The 13,428-nt window shown below is 39.6% G+C and overlaps 1 protein-coding gene across 14 annotated transcripts in view; it reads left to right on the top strand.

Moving 5' to 3' along the window:
- nrcama (neuronal cell adhesion molecule a) overlaps positions 1 to 13,428 on the top strand; it is a 64,256-nt gene that overhangs the window by 20,584 nt on the left and 30,244 nt on the right. For all 14 annotated transcript variants that reach the window (XM_085250963.1, XM_085250969.1, XM_085250973.1 and 11 more), the window contains exon 2: positions 6,618 to 6,667. The gene's annotated coding sequence lies outside the window, so the exon portion shown is untranslated. The remainder of the gene's footprint in view (positions 1 to 6,617; positions 6,668 to 13,428) is intronic.

Here is a 13,428-nt window from a genome sequence, read left to right as displayed (position 1 = left end):
GTCATTTGTTGGTATGCCAGTGAAAATGGTGTTCTATTTCTTTAGTTGCATGCAGGCTTAATAGCCCCAACTTCACTGTCAACCCAGTACTCTTGTGTTTGTGTGTTTTTTAAGCCCTACATTAAGAGCTGTTGTTCAAATTTTCAGCCTTTTGTTAACGTTTACACAAGTTTTTTTAAATGGTGGTTTAAGGTTATTTATACATGTGTGTGACCCATATACTGTAAAAGATATAAAAGATGGGTGTGGAGTGCTGTTTTGAAGCTCTAATATTGCAATTTGTTGAGTGTGAACTAACCGTATTTGGAGTGGATATAACCAACTTGGTTAGCAAGATGCGCAGATAAAGATACTTGCTAATTAGTGCAGACGTGGATAAAATAATACAAAAATTTTACTGACCAGAAAGCGGAGCACTGACTTCTTAAATAGTATTTTTGATACAATGAATGAAACAGCAGATCCAAAATGCTCCAGAAAGTAACAGCACAGAAGGATTTGGTGTGGAATTTGTTTTAAATATAAAAGTAACAAAATCCGGTACTAGTACTTTCAAAGGAAACTGCCTGAAAAAGGTCTGTGATGTTGACATGACTCTTACAGTGATAATATGTTATAATTTTACATGGTATTTGATTACCGATTAGAGTTAAATGTTAAGGTTTCAGACATACTATCTGACATAACATGTTTGTTTATGATAGGGGCTCAGCTTGATCTATGCTAGAGAACAGGTAGACTGAAGTTAGCATGCGTGTCAATGAATTTAGCTTCAAATCCAGTACACTCAGCTTTTAGTTGTATTTTGGGTTTTACCAGGGTTTTCTTCAGGTTGGATGCGTTGCCATACCCAGCTTTACATTCTGCAATAAAGATGTTAAAGAAAGCATTTTCTGCACTGAGTTTTGAAAAGTGTAACCACACCTGACATATCAGTTTTTGGTTTGCCACCGCCACCATTGACCCACGTGTTTGTTTGGTTTCAACATGTCACAGGAGTGACCACACATCCCCTCGCTGTCTTTATTCCTCTAACCCCGGTGTGCTCTGAGGTTTGGAACCAGCTGATTTAGTGTGAAACGGTACTTTAGGAATGGCAGTGGATCATCTACCAAGGTTGGTAGATTGATCCATCGACTTCTTCCATCTACATGTTGAAGTATTCTTACTGAATGTTCAATTGAGCCCGATGCATCCATGTGTGAGTCTGTGCAAATGAGACTTTTATTAGGAAGTGCTTTTTTGGTCTCAATTTGAGAACAAAGGTGTTATATAAGTACCAGCCCATTTACCATTTAAGTTGGTACTCAAACCTACGGCTCATTGACAGATCAGTTTGATTGAATGGACACCTACTGTAGTAGACAAACAGTGGTCAGCACAGACATGCCCATCAAAAATAATGCATAACTTATATAAGACATATGTAGCTGAAAAATAAAAAGTTGTTATGAAAGGAAATTTCGATTGAGAGATGAAAACTATATTTTGTACAACGCTATAACCACATTTATTTTTCATAAATATTCTGATCTATGCTATGTTTGGGCCTTTTAACAGAAAAGATTAGTTTATGTGAAGTCAGTTTTAAGTGACAAATAAACAAACCACCATGTTGGTTTCATTCAGCCCCGATGTTGCCGCTTGGTTAGAACACTTAGTGTAAGCACTTAAGTGTCGACCGTGCTGGGAGAGCACATAGCCTGCTAGACCATAAAAGACCACAACAAATGTAGTTCTTCAGTTTCACACCAAAAAAGGCAAATCCCTCAGCAATAACATGGATTATGAAAAAAGTCCTGCAGTCTAAAAACTCCTGTAGATAAAGATTTTTGCAGTGTGGTCTTTGCTTTCATGTTCTAAGTTTGTTATTGAAATCTGTAATAATAGTTAATTTAGGACATCATAAGATTCTTGTCAGATTGATAGAGCAGCTGTTATCTCTTGTGGAGTGTCACTGAATAGTAAACTCAAACAAGGTGCTTAATTGCATAGATCTGTGGCCTGTGAAGGAAGTAAAATGTTAAAGCTTTAGGGGTAGGAGTGCATGTTTATGTTAAATTAAGTTTTACAGCCCAAATGAGCATTTCCATATAAAGCCTGCAGGAATCCAGACACTTACAACCCTCTTACTGTGACTTGACTGTTAAATCAGAGTCAGAGTATTTCATCTACACCAGTTTTGGCTCATTGGCTCATCTTGCACATCATTTCTTTCCCTACAGTCGGCCTGTTTCTTCTTCTGCTGCTCCAAACACGTTTTTACTCCCTCCCTGCTTCACTCGTGCTTTCATCCTTCTGCTGGGACTTTGAGATGAGTTTGTTGATTGGATCAATCCCCAGAGAGCTCATACCTGGATTTCTTTTTTTACAGTATGCATCACCCAGCTGCAGAAAGCTCAGTAGAGAATCAGCCAATGAAACTAAAAAGCTGCTTCCTGCTGTTCTTTAATCTTGATTTATCTTTCTTTCTCCTCCGTCTCTGTGTGTATGTTTGACATTCTTGATGACTCCATTGAGTGCGCTGTGCGGTGTCGAGTGGGAAAAGCACAGATTGGAGAACTGCCTCTTTAACCTCTGAAGGAAGAAATAAACTTGCGGGAGGTTATAAATCTCTCTGATTAAAACCAGCTCCTCTTTGGCGGCCCTTTTCTGTGTGGGACTGGACTATGTGTGCTGTCTGTCATCTGAAGGATGCTCACAGACTGTTAAAATTAAAAACCCCTTAGAACAGTCATGGTAACCAACCCTCCCTTTCAGTCTGTGTCTCTAGCACACACACAACCATTACAAGGGAATGTATGGGTTTAAATTGTTGTGGGGGAGGCTTCAAAAGCAGTCTGAAAGGTCAAACTGACACTGACTTGTGGCCTTTTTTAATGTAGCCGGATCATAAGAAATACCATTATATAATTTCCATCTGTCTGGACTGCATAAGCTGTAAACTGAAAGAGGTTCAGCCTGACAGGAACTGGTGGTATCTTCAACATTTAAACTGCAGTACTTGTATTAATGGTGGGATTTGCTTAAAAAAAAAAAATCTAATACAGTTTTAATTTCTCTTTGCCCAAGGGAGCTATACATCTATACAACACTATGAATCGGTCCACTGAACCCAACCAGGCTAGCATCTTAATAAGGTCATTTGTCATTTTCTGTCTCTAAAGGAACATGTAGACTGATGTGCATGGGCACAATCACGGTAGTAAACAATCACAGCAAAATGTCATTACGCACAGATGGTATGTCTGAAAAAGTGCACAAAAAAAGCATCTATAGATAGACATTTGTCACTGTTCGGGTGCTACATCCAATGGAAGCACTCGTTTTTTGTTGTTTTTTTTTTCTTCTCATTTCACAATGAAACCAAAACATGGTCGCAAATACCTGCAACTCTTTCTTATTGTTGTTGTGGGACCGAAAGCCTGTATTTGCTGCTCCCACTCTGGCTTCAAGTCAGATGGTGTGTGGAGATCAAATGCAAGCGAGTAAGACTTGATGGCACACTTGTCTGGACACAATATTTCACTACTTTAAAGGTAGGGAGTGAAGAGGCCAGGCAGTCAGGGCATGTGTTAAGTGTGCTTTTCAGGCAGCTGCCACCATCGCTGATTGCTCTGGCCCTCTTGGCCTAAGGGATTACAGCCCACACTCACAATTTCTATTCATGCCTGGGGTCAGTTATTCTATCACAGGATGAAAAATCCACACACCGATACATTTAGATGCTTGCAGTTTACTGGCTCCCGGTGGATTCATAAACTCAGAAGGCTAATTGAAACAGGAGCTAGATAATAAATCAAAGCGGTATTTCACCAGGCCTTGGCACATATATGACTTTAATAATCCAGAATGGTGATCACAGTTTAGTTGGTGTAAGCACATACGTAGAGAAACAGTGGCCTTCATCATCGGAGCTTACAGTTCACATACATACTGTTGTCACAGAGTTATTTTAGTTTCTTTGAGATCAGATCTGTTTCTACTTCATGAATTCTTCTCAAGGTGAAGTGAAAATGTTTACTTAAGACTTTGTTCTGTGTGTGAGGTAACTTGTCTCTTGTCCTGGGTTTTAAAATAATTCCCATTTGTTTAAAATGAAGTCAGTGAAGCACCTGGAGAAAACAAATTTTGGCAAATCACAGAAATTAAAAGATAAACAACAATGTGAATGTGAAAAATACAGATTTTTCTTACAGGAGTAAGGAAAAGGGAATTTGGTCAATAACCTCAAACAAAGCACAGTACATTTCAAAATATTCAAGAAAACTGCTAAAGGTGGAAACAACAAACTTGTTACACCACTTGAGGTAAAATCACTCTGTTGAGTAAAACCAGGCTACAAAGGTATGCGAGGATGAGATGTTAGCAGCTGGTGATGTGTTTAAGAAAACAAAAAACTCAACCCAGCATCGTGGGATCGCTCATTCATGTGAAAGGAAAAGCAAATGGTGCATTGAAATTACTGATGCGGTTATATATTCTTTGGCTATGGATTTTGGTGGAAACGATGGAAAAGGAAGACTGCAAGCAGCTGGTTAAACATTTGAAAATTTAGAAATCCCTGTTTTATGTATTGAGATGTTAATTTAACTTTTTTGTCTTAATTCTGTTCAAATATTTCTAACTAGTACATCTGCTGCTCTGACAAGGATCTTCTAGTTTCTGCTTTTTGGGGGGTTTTCTTTTCTTGTTGACAGGTGATATTGAAACCTCTTTTAACAAATTATTCTAAATTACAGGTTCTGATTTATTTAATGTTCTATTGAATTTTCTATTTCTATTTTTTTCTTTCTTTTGTTTGTTTTTTTTTACCTTTACAAGCAATCGTGTTTCTGTTTGAGCCAAGTTGATCTTATGTTTTGGCTATGTATGTCAGCTGGCTCCACACTGAAAGGAGCCATCCATCTATCCATCCATCTCCTTAACCCAGGTCTCACAAATAATCATTATTTTTACACCCAATTTATGAAGCTATTGAAACCAGATTTACTTTATGCTAAGTTGACTGTTTGAACACAAACCTACATGCACCCCCAAAGTTTTACTATAGTTTGGTTTGATCCCCATATGTTTAAGTGTTTTCTTGAAAGGGAAACTGTATTCTTTATTCTTCTCTGCATGTCTCTTTTTTGTCTCCATGGCAACCTGCTAGAGCATGGGGTCAGCTCTGCTAGCTTTGCTCTTGTAGCACCTCCCAGCTCTCCTCTCCTCTCCTTTTATACTATATGTGTATCTCTCTCCATCCCCCTCCTTGCGCTAAGATGATGAAGCGCTTTTAGATTTGCCGATTAAAAATGGATGCTTCTGATTCCCGCTCTCTCTTCATTTTTTAATGTTTGTTCTTCTTCTCTTTCTCTTAAAGCACTCTTTCCCCCTCATCGTCCTCGCTCTGCCTTTTTTTTTATAAGTCTTGCTACATTCCTGCCTCCATTCATTAACATCTCACACTGTTTCTTCCTCTTTCCCTGATCTGTGCCCCCTTTTGTCTCAGTTCAATTTGTTTCAACTCAGCTGAGATAAGATCAATGCAGCTCAGTTCAAATCGGATCAGATCAGTTCACAATGAAAAATTCATTCAGCTTATCCTGACACATTTAAATCAATGCACTTTCAGTCGTCTTCATTAAGATGAAATCGATGCAGGGTTTGTTTAATTATAAGGTGAGGTTATACAACAACAAACTGCCTTCCTTTTTTTATTGTTGACTTCCTTCAGATCACATTTTGGGCTTAGGCTGGAACATCCAGGTTCTTCCTCTAAGTGATAGCATCTAAGTAATAGATCAAGAACCCTTTCTCATCTTTTTACATCATCTAGTAAATTCAAACAGCTCAACCTCGCTTTATTGCATGACTCACCATCTTTCCCATCTGAGCTAACTACAGTTTTAATGGCTTCACGTCCAAATGTGCCACCGTCCTTTGTCTGTCACATTTGTTTTGCTAATATGAGATGAATGGAGTCTCTCAGGAGATTATGATAATGCATTCACGGTCACGAAGGGACGCCCGTTTGGGGGAAGCAGAGGTCGCTGCGTGCAAGTGCGTGTATGGTGGTGGGTAACCTTTCATTGTGCGTGTGTCCCTACTGGAGATAAAAGTAATAAAAATGACAGGAGAGATTTTGGTTATTGATTGAGGTCCTTGTGTTCAGCAATATGCAGTCATTTACTGGGTTTTCCCTGGAGAGATAAGTGGAGGTGCCCACGTATTTATGTAGTGCTGGTGGGTAACACTGGCCTTGTGCAATGAATGAATCAAAGAGGTCTAAATAAGCGTTTGCCAAGTGTATTTAGTTAATTGAAGCTTCTGAGTCTTTTTGAAATCCAAGGTCTTTTTTGAGAGCAGTGAACACGTCTTTTAACTCCAAATCCTTCCCTCTAACATGATGCTGATTAGGTTTCTGGTCTGAGTTGGCATAAATGGAAGCTGTGATAGACTTTAAATAGACTTATAATTTCTTTGCCAAATATTATGCAGTAAAAGCACCCTTGCTACATAATGTCAAAGGAGTCAGCGTCATTCCCCATGAATGCTTAGACGTTAATTATTTATAGTATTTCTAATCTGAGGTAAACTCCTTATTTATAGTCATTTTCGTCTTGTTTTTTCAGGTTGAAATATCCGTTGAAGACAAACAGCAGCTGAGAATAAATCCTCGGAGGTGAGTCAGAGATTGCTTCTGAGTATATTTTGACTGCTTGACTACATTTTCTCCACGATGTGCCAATTTACATTGTTCTCTCTTTAATGAGTGATATATTATTGAATTTAAAAGTAGCATAGAGATGTAAAAAATCATTATATAGGGAGAGGTTTAAGCCATTAATGGGTAGCTAAGATTATGTCATTATGTAGTTGATGATATGGCAGCATGAGAGGAGACAGCAGTCTGAACGAGTTCTATATATATGATGAAATTGTGAGTCTGAATGATGGTTGGTTCCGGTTATTCCAATGTGAGTGACATGTGACATTCTCGGGATGCTGACCCATTCTTCTTCTGTAAATGTGATTCAAAAATCTGTTTGTGTTACTCTTCTCTGAGAACAGGTTGAGCAAGTGGCTGCTTGTTCACATCATTTTCTTAACAATTGTGAAACATCTTTTGAAATGTTGATTTTAAATTTCCTCAGTTATTCTAATTGTCTATGTGTATAACTGAGAGAATAATGCTTCTACCTATAGAGTAGAAGAAGAGGGTCACCCAGGTTCAGTGACTATAAAACGTGCTTATGCTTTGCTCTTATTCACTTGTAATGCTACTGCAGCTACATGCTACGTGTGCACAATGATGTTACTGAATGTGTCAGCCAGCTTCTTCTTCGAATACCCCAGCCCCAGTTTTTGCTGATGGCATGTCTGTTCTAGTGCTTTTTTTCAGTTGGCATTTCTTTTTATATTTTCGTCTTAGTAATATGCTCCCATTGTGTTACGGTTAGTATCACTTCAAGGAGCTACTGCAGTTTTTGCAAAGCCATAAACTCCACTTGGTTGCAATTATACGCTAAATACATATTTTTTTCCTTTCTGACAGACGTATATATTACTCGAATGTATGACTCTAACAGACCTACAAATATAATTTGTACATACACATGACAGATCATTTTATGAACTTTATAAGCGGCTCAATCCCTGGCTGTACTTCAAATAAAAAGGTCAGTTAGCATAGATGAAAAGTGCTGAGTGTTGAGCATGACTCACAGCTGGCAGTGACTGATACCCTTTGCAGTCTTGGCTCTGCCCTGTTTGTATCTGCAGTGTATACAGGGAGTGCAGAATTATTAGGCAAGTTGTATTTTTGAGAAATAATTTTATTATTGAACAACAACCATGTTCTCAATGAACCCAAAAAACTCATTAATATCAAAGCTGAATGTTTTTGGAAGTAGTTTTTAGTTTGTTTTTAGTTTTAGCTATTTTAGGGGGATATCTGTGTGTGCAGGTGACTATTACTGTGCATAATTATTAGGCAACTTAACAAAAAACAAATATATACCCATTTCAATTATTTATTTTTACCAGTGAAACCAATATAACATCTCCACATTCACAAATATACATTTCTGACATTCAAAAACAAAACAAAAACAAATCAGCGACCAATATAGCCACCTTTCTTTGCAAGGACACTCAAAAGCCTGCCATCCATGGATTCTGTCAGTGTTTTGATCTGTTCACCATCAACATTGCGTGCAGCAGCAACCACAGCCTCCCAGACACTGTTCAGAGAGGTGTACTGTTTTCCCTCCTTGTAAATCTCACATTTGATGATGGACCACAGGTTCTCAATGGGGTTCAGATCAGGTGAACAAGGTGGCCATGTCATTAGTTTTTCTTCTTTTATACCCTTTCTTGCCAGCCACACTGTGGAGTACTTGGACGCGTGTGATGGAGCATTGTCCTGCATGAAAATCATGTTTTTCTTGAAGGATGCAGACTTCTTCCTGTACCACTGCTTGAAGAAGGTGTCTTCCAGAAACTGGCAGTAGGACTGGGAGTTGAGCTTGACTCCATCCTCAACCTGAAAAGGCCCCACAAGCTCATCTTTGATGATACCAGCCCAAACCAGTACTCCACCTCCACCTTGCTGGCGTCTGAGTCGGACTGGAGCTCTCTGCCCTTTACCAATCCAGCCACGGGCCCATCCATCTGGCCCATCAAGACTCACTCTCATTTCATCAGTCCATAAAACCTTAGAAAAACCAGTCTTGAGATATTTCTTGGCCCAGTCTTGATGTTTCAGCTTGTGTGTCTTGTTCAGTGGTGGTCGTCTTTCAGCCTTTCTTACCTTGGCCATGTCTCTGAGTATTGCACACTTTGTGCTTTTGGGCACTCCAGTGATGTTGCAGCTCTGAAATATGGCCAAACTGGTGGCAAGTGGCATCTTGGCAGCTGCACGCTTGACTTTTCTCAGTTCATGGGCAGTTATTTTGCGCCTTGGTTTTTCCACACGCTTCTTGCAACCCTGTTGACTATTTTGAATGAAACGCTTGATTGTTCGATGATCACGCTTCAGAAGCTTTGCAATTTTGAGACTGCTGCATCCCTCTGCAAGATATCTCACTATTTTTTGACTTTTCTGAGCCTGTCAAGTCCTTCTTTTGACCCATTTTGCCAAAGGAAAGGACGTTGCCTAATAATTATGCACACCTGATATAGGGTGTTGATGTCATTAGACCACACCCCTTCTCATTACAGCGATGCACATCACCTAATATGCTTAATTGGTAGTAGGCTTTCGAGCCTATACAGCTTGGAGTGAGACAACATGCATGAAGAGGATGATGTGGACAAAATACTCATTTGCCTAATAATTCTGCACTCCCTGTACACTCAGCAAGTACAAGTAAGAAAACCTAGAACACTAGAATAAACCTTTTGGATGCTGTAACCTCTGAATAGCTACGACAACCCCATTAGCCTATGTGCGAGTAAACTCTATGGGCCAAAAGCTCAAGCTCGAAACGCTCAGTTTTTTCTACTCTTGGCTCTGTATGCTGTCAGTAAGAGTAGATATCCCTATGGTTATCTCTGGGACACAGCACCACCCATAACCCTGGTCAACCCTTTTGTTTACAATGGGGAAGCCAATCAGAAGACAGCTGGTTTAAAAGGAGTGTGAAAGTAGCTGAAGTGCCCTATTTTCGACAATTGTTTTGAACTGTGAAACTGTGAATCATGTAAAGCTACTCGAGTGCAAGACATGAAAATTATTATAACAGATCATTTAAGTTTGATTTTGTTTAGAGTAGTATGGTTATCTGAGACATTCACAGGTCAGACACGTGCTATAAAAGGTTTTTTGGGAACAGATTCAAGTGTAAACATGGAAAATCCTTAAGGTCACATAATAAAAACAGCCAAAGTCCCCATAAATCCACAGCCTAAAAGGCCAGCACGGGTAAGTGTAATTACTCAGCAACTGTTTGAACACAGGGGATTGTTTATGACTGGATAAATAGCAGCCACATGTCCTGGCATCATCTGCTGCTCACCTGATAATCAGCACACTCCAGTGCACATGCAGAGGACACACAAACAGACAGGAGCGTGGTGCATTGATGCGAATTAACACATTCAGATTAACAGTGCAGGGAGTTTTACAGTCATTATCAAGTAGTAATGTATAAATGTTAGAAGGCTGGAAAGAATGTGATTGCTTTTGTAATACTGAGCAAATACTGAGGTCCACTTAGGAACGTAAATCTGCATTGCAAGACAGGAAAAAAATAAATAAATACAAAATAAATAAATAAATACTGAGCAGCAAATATAATGGCTTGTGAGTGGCACAGCCAACAGGCCACTGCTATACAGCATTCTGGGGAGCAATAGTCTTAGTAAGTAGAGCACACTCAGCAATTACATAACACATCACTACAGTGTTTCCACCTTCTGGCACTATCATTGTTACCTCAATAGTCCCATGAGAGCCCTCTACTATATTGCAGTGAGCCATAATTTTAACAGTGAGTCATTATCGCAGCAGTTTATTTAACTGAAAAGAAGTCATGGAAAAGTGGTTTGAATTCAGTTATCGCAGGTTGCGATGATGGATCTCCTCTCCTCCCTGCCCTCTTCCTCCAGCTTCCTCTCTCCTCCTGTCCACCCGTCTCTATGAGTAATCCTTGCGAACAGATGGGTGGAGGAGAAAAAAAAGGGGCATGCCAGCTTGTTGTGCAGCTATAACACTGTCAATCAGTCCCCTCCCCCGTCCCATCCTGTCAACATTTCAGCCCGTTCCGCCTTAAAAATTTCCCACTTTCTTCTTTCTCCCTAATCATTTCATTCTCCCCTCCTGCCCCGATCGGACTGTCAGTTAGCCTGCCATCGGTTTGACAATGTGACTATTTTTGTTATGTCACCACTGCAAGAGCCATATGTGGGAATAAGTTAAAGGTGTAACAGTCTTGCCCCAAAGGATAAAAACAGCCACATGCTGGAAACAAAATAAATTATAGGACCCCACACAGTAAGTCATGTCAGAGTCACGTACCAAGGCCATGTGCATCTATTGATATCTTTTACCTAGCAGTAACCCCAGAGGAATACCAATGAATCTTGGCTCGGTTACAAGCCCAGCTGGGTTCATGCCCTGTCACATTGTAGCACTGTATTAGAATGAGACTGCCCATTGATTTTAGGGTCTGTTTTTTTAATGTCTAGTCTTTGCTTTTCAGTAAACACACTTTTTCACACTTTATACAGCCCCACCTTGAAGCTGAAGCCTCTGCAGTGCAGTGCCTTAATTGGTGTCAACTTATCTTTATTTTAAAACACTTTAAGATACATGATTTTAATGGTTTTCTGTGTAGTCGGAACCACTGTTTACTCTTCCTTTTGCTAAATAAAACATTGCTTTTCATTTCATAGCTGAGAGATGGTGCAGATGATTTCTTTCCCATTTTACAAACTTAATCATTGATGGCAAAGACCTTGGCAATTATAGTAAATGCTTTGTGAAAGATCATTTTAGAATAAGAATACAGTGATTAGATGAAATGTTTTGGATTAACTGCAAAAAAGATGGATATTCATTACTAAAAATAAAGCAATTAAATGAGGCATTCATTGCATTTCATGCAGATCTTTCTGTAAATTATTGCAGCTCAAACTGACATTTATTGCAGTGAATGAACGAGTAAAATAATATGGCTATACAGGCTGTAAAATCTTTTGTTACATGATATCAACATATTTTTCAGGGTTATCGAGTTTTCCTCACACCACCTGTCACCCACACAAACACAAAAAAAATCACTTATGGATTGAGCCAGCACGGCCCCCGGCTCTGACTGAGCCCATGGCTTTTGACGAGATGACCTTAGACAGGCGAGACACTCGCAACTGATGCCTGCACAGACCCAACCAGGCTGCCGGCAGCCAGCAGCAAGCATGTCCCTATGCACACAATATTCCAGATATCACAGCCGTAAAATGTGACATCAGATGAAGCGAATTTTAATGACAGCCATCGTTAATAGCTTCTGATGAGTTATGCACGGATGAGAACCCCCCGTCCTTGTTTTAAGGCAATTATCATTTACAAAGCCTGTATAGTTTAAGTATATAAACTTGGTTTGATGGTACAACTAATATCGTCTGATGTGGGGGTTTTTTTTTCATGTTTCGATCTAAAAACAATCCCATTCTTAGTGCCATTAATCTTTTTGTCACAAAATGAACGTTGCAGTTTGTTTCCTTTGTTAGGCAGTGTGAATGATACCTTCAAAGTCCTCCCTAGCTATTTTCTCACTCTTTTACACAAATATGCCGGGAGCAAAGCTGTTAGCATTCACGTCTTGCAAAGGCAGGGCTCTTCTCTTTCCCTCAATAGGAAAAAAAAGGAAAGACAATAAGATACTCTTTTGCTTTGTTACAGTCAAGCTTTTATATCATGGGATTATGAGGGGTTGGATATGCATGGGAATTTACTTCAACAGGGTTGAATTTGAAAGTGGTTACAGGGTGGGGGGGTCAAGCAGATTTACAGCTTATGTCCCCTTTTATGCAAGACAGATGTACAAACTGGCCAGTAAAACAGCACAGAATGACATTACATAAGCCTAGTTTCACTTTGACTGCTCATTCATAAATAGACCTGTTGTCGACAGCTTTAAAGGCTTGTAAAGCACGATGTTTTAATCCTCAGGCAAACAGCGACCAACCAGTGATAATCCCAGTATGAAATACGGGGGGGCTCAGGTGACACTCACCAACCCATTCAGATATATAGCTGCTATGAGTTCGATCACTTCATGCCACCTGCGTGCTCCTGCACACTAGCACAAAAATCACAATTTTAAACAGCACAAAGCTAAAAAAAGAAAGCCAAGACCATCAGTCAGTGTGCCATGCCTTTCAATGACATGAATATTCAGATACCTCAGAGGCAAATAAGGAAAAATCTAGTTGTGCGTGTTTATGACTAAAAACATACAACTAGTTTTGTAACTCGAGTGTTACCTTTTCTTTTATTTGACTTTAGCTTGCAGGGGCAACCATGGTTCAGGGGGTTGGGAAGCTCATCTTCTGACCGGAAGGTTGCCAGTTCGATCCCCTATTCTGTCTGTCTCGGTTGTTGTGTCTTTGTACAAGACACTTCACCTACCGCCTACTGGTGTTGGCCAGAGGGGCCGATGGTGCGATATGGCAGCTTCGCTGCTGTCAGTCTGCCCCAGGGCAGCTTTGGCTACAACTGTAGCTTGTCTCCACCAGTGTGTGAATGAATAGTGGAACTGTAAAGCGCTTTGAGCGTCGCTATATAAATGCAATCTATTATTATTATTATTAAACTCAGTGAAAATATTTCAAAATGTGTGTTTGGTTTAAGGAAACACAACTGTGTCTATGTGACCATATAATGATCATACAGTCACACAGCCTGCATATGTATCATTTATGGTTATGCAGATGACA

Source organism: Mchenga conophoros, linkage group LG17, assembly GCF_057382185.1.
Source record: "Mchenga conophoros isolate Kocher_MC1m ecotype Shallow Benthic linkage group LG17, M_conophoros_male_GT1.1, whole genome shotgun sequence".
In the NCBI taxonomy this organism is placed as follows: domain Eukaryota; kingdom Metazoa; phylum Chordata; class Actinopteri; order Cichliformes; family Cichlidae; genus Mchenga; species Mchenga conophoros.
Note: the sequence above shows the minus strand (reverse complement) of the source record. Positions and strands in the feature narration are given on the sequence as shown.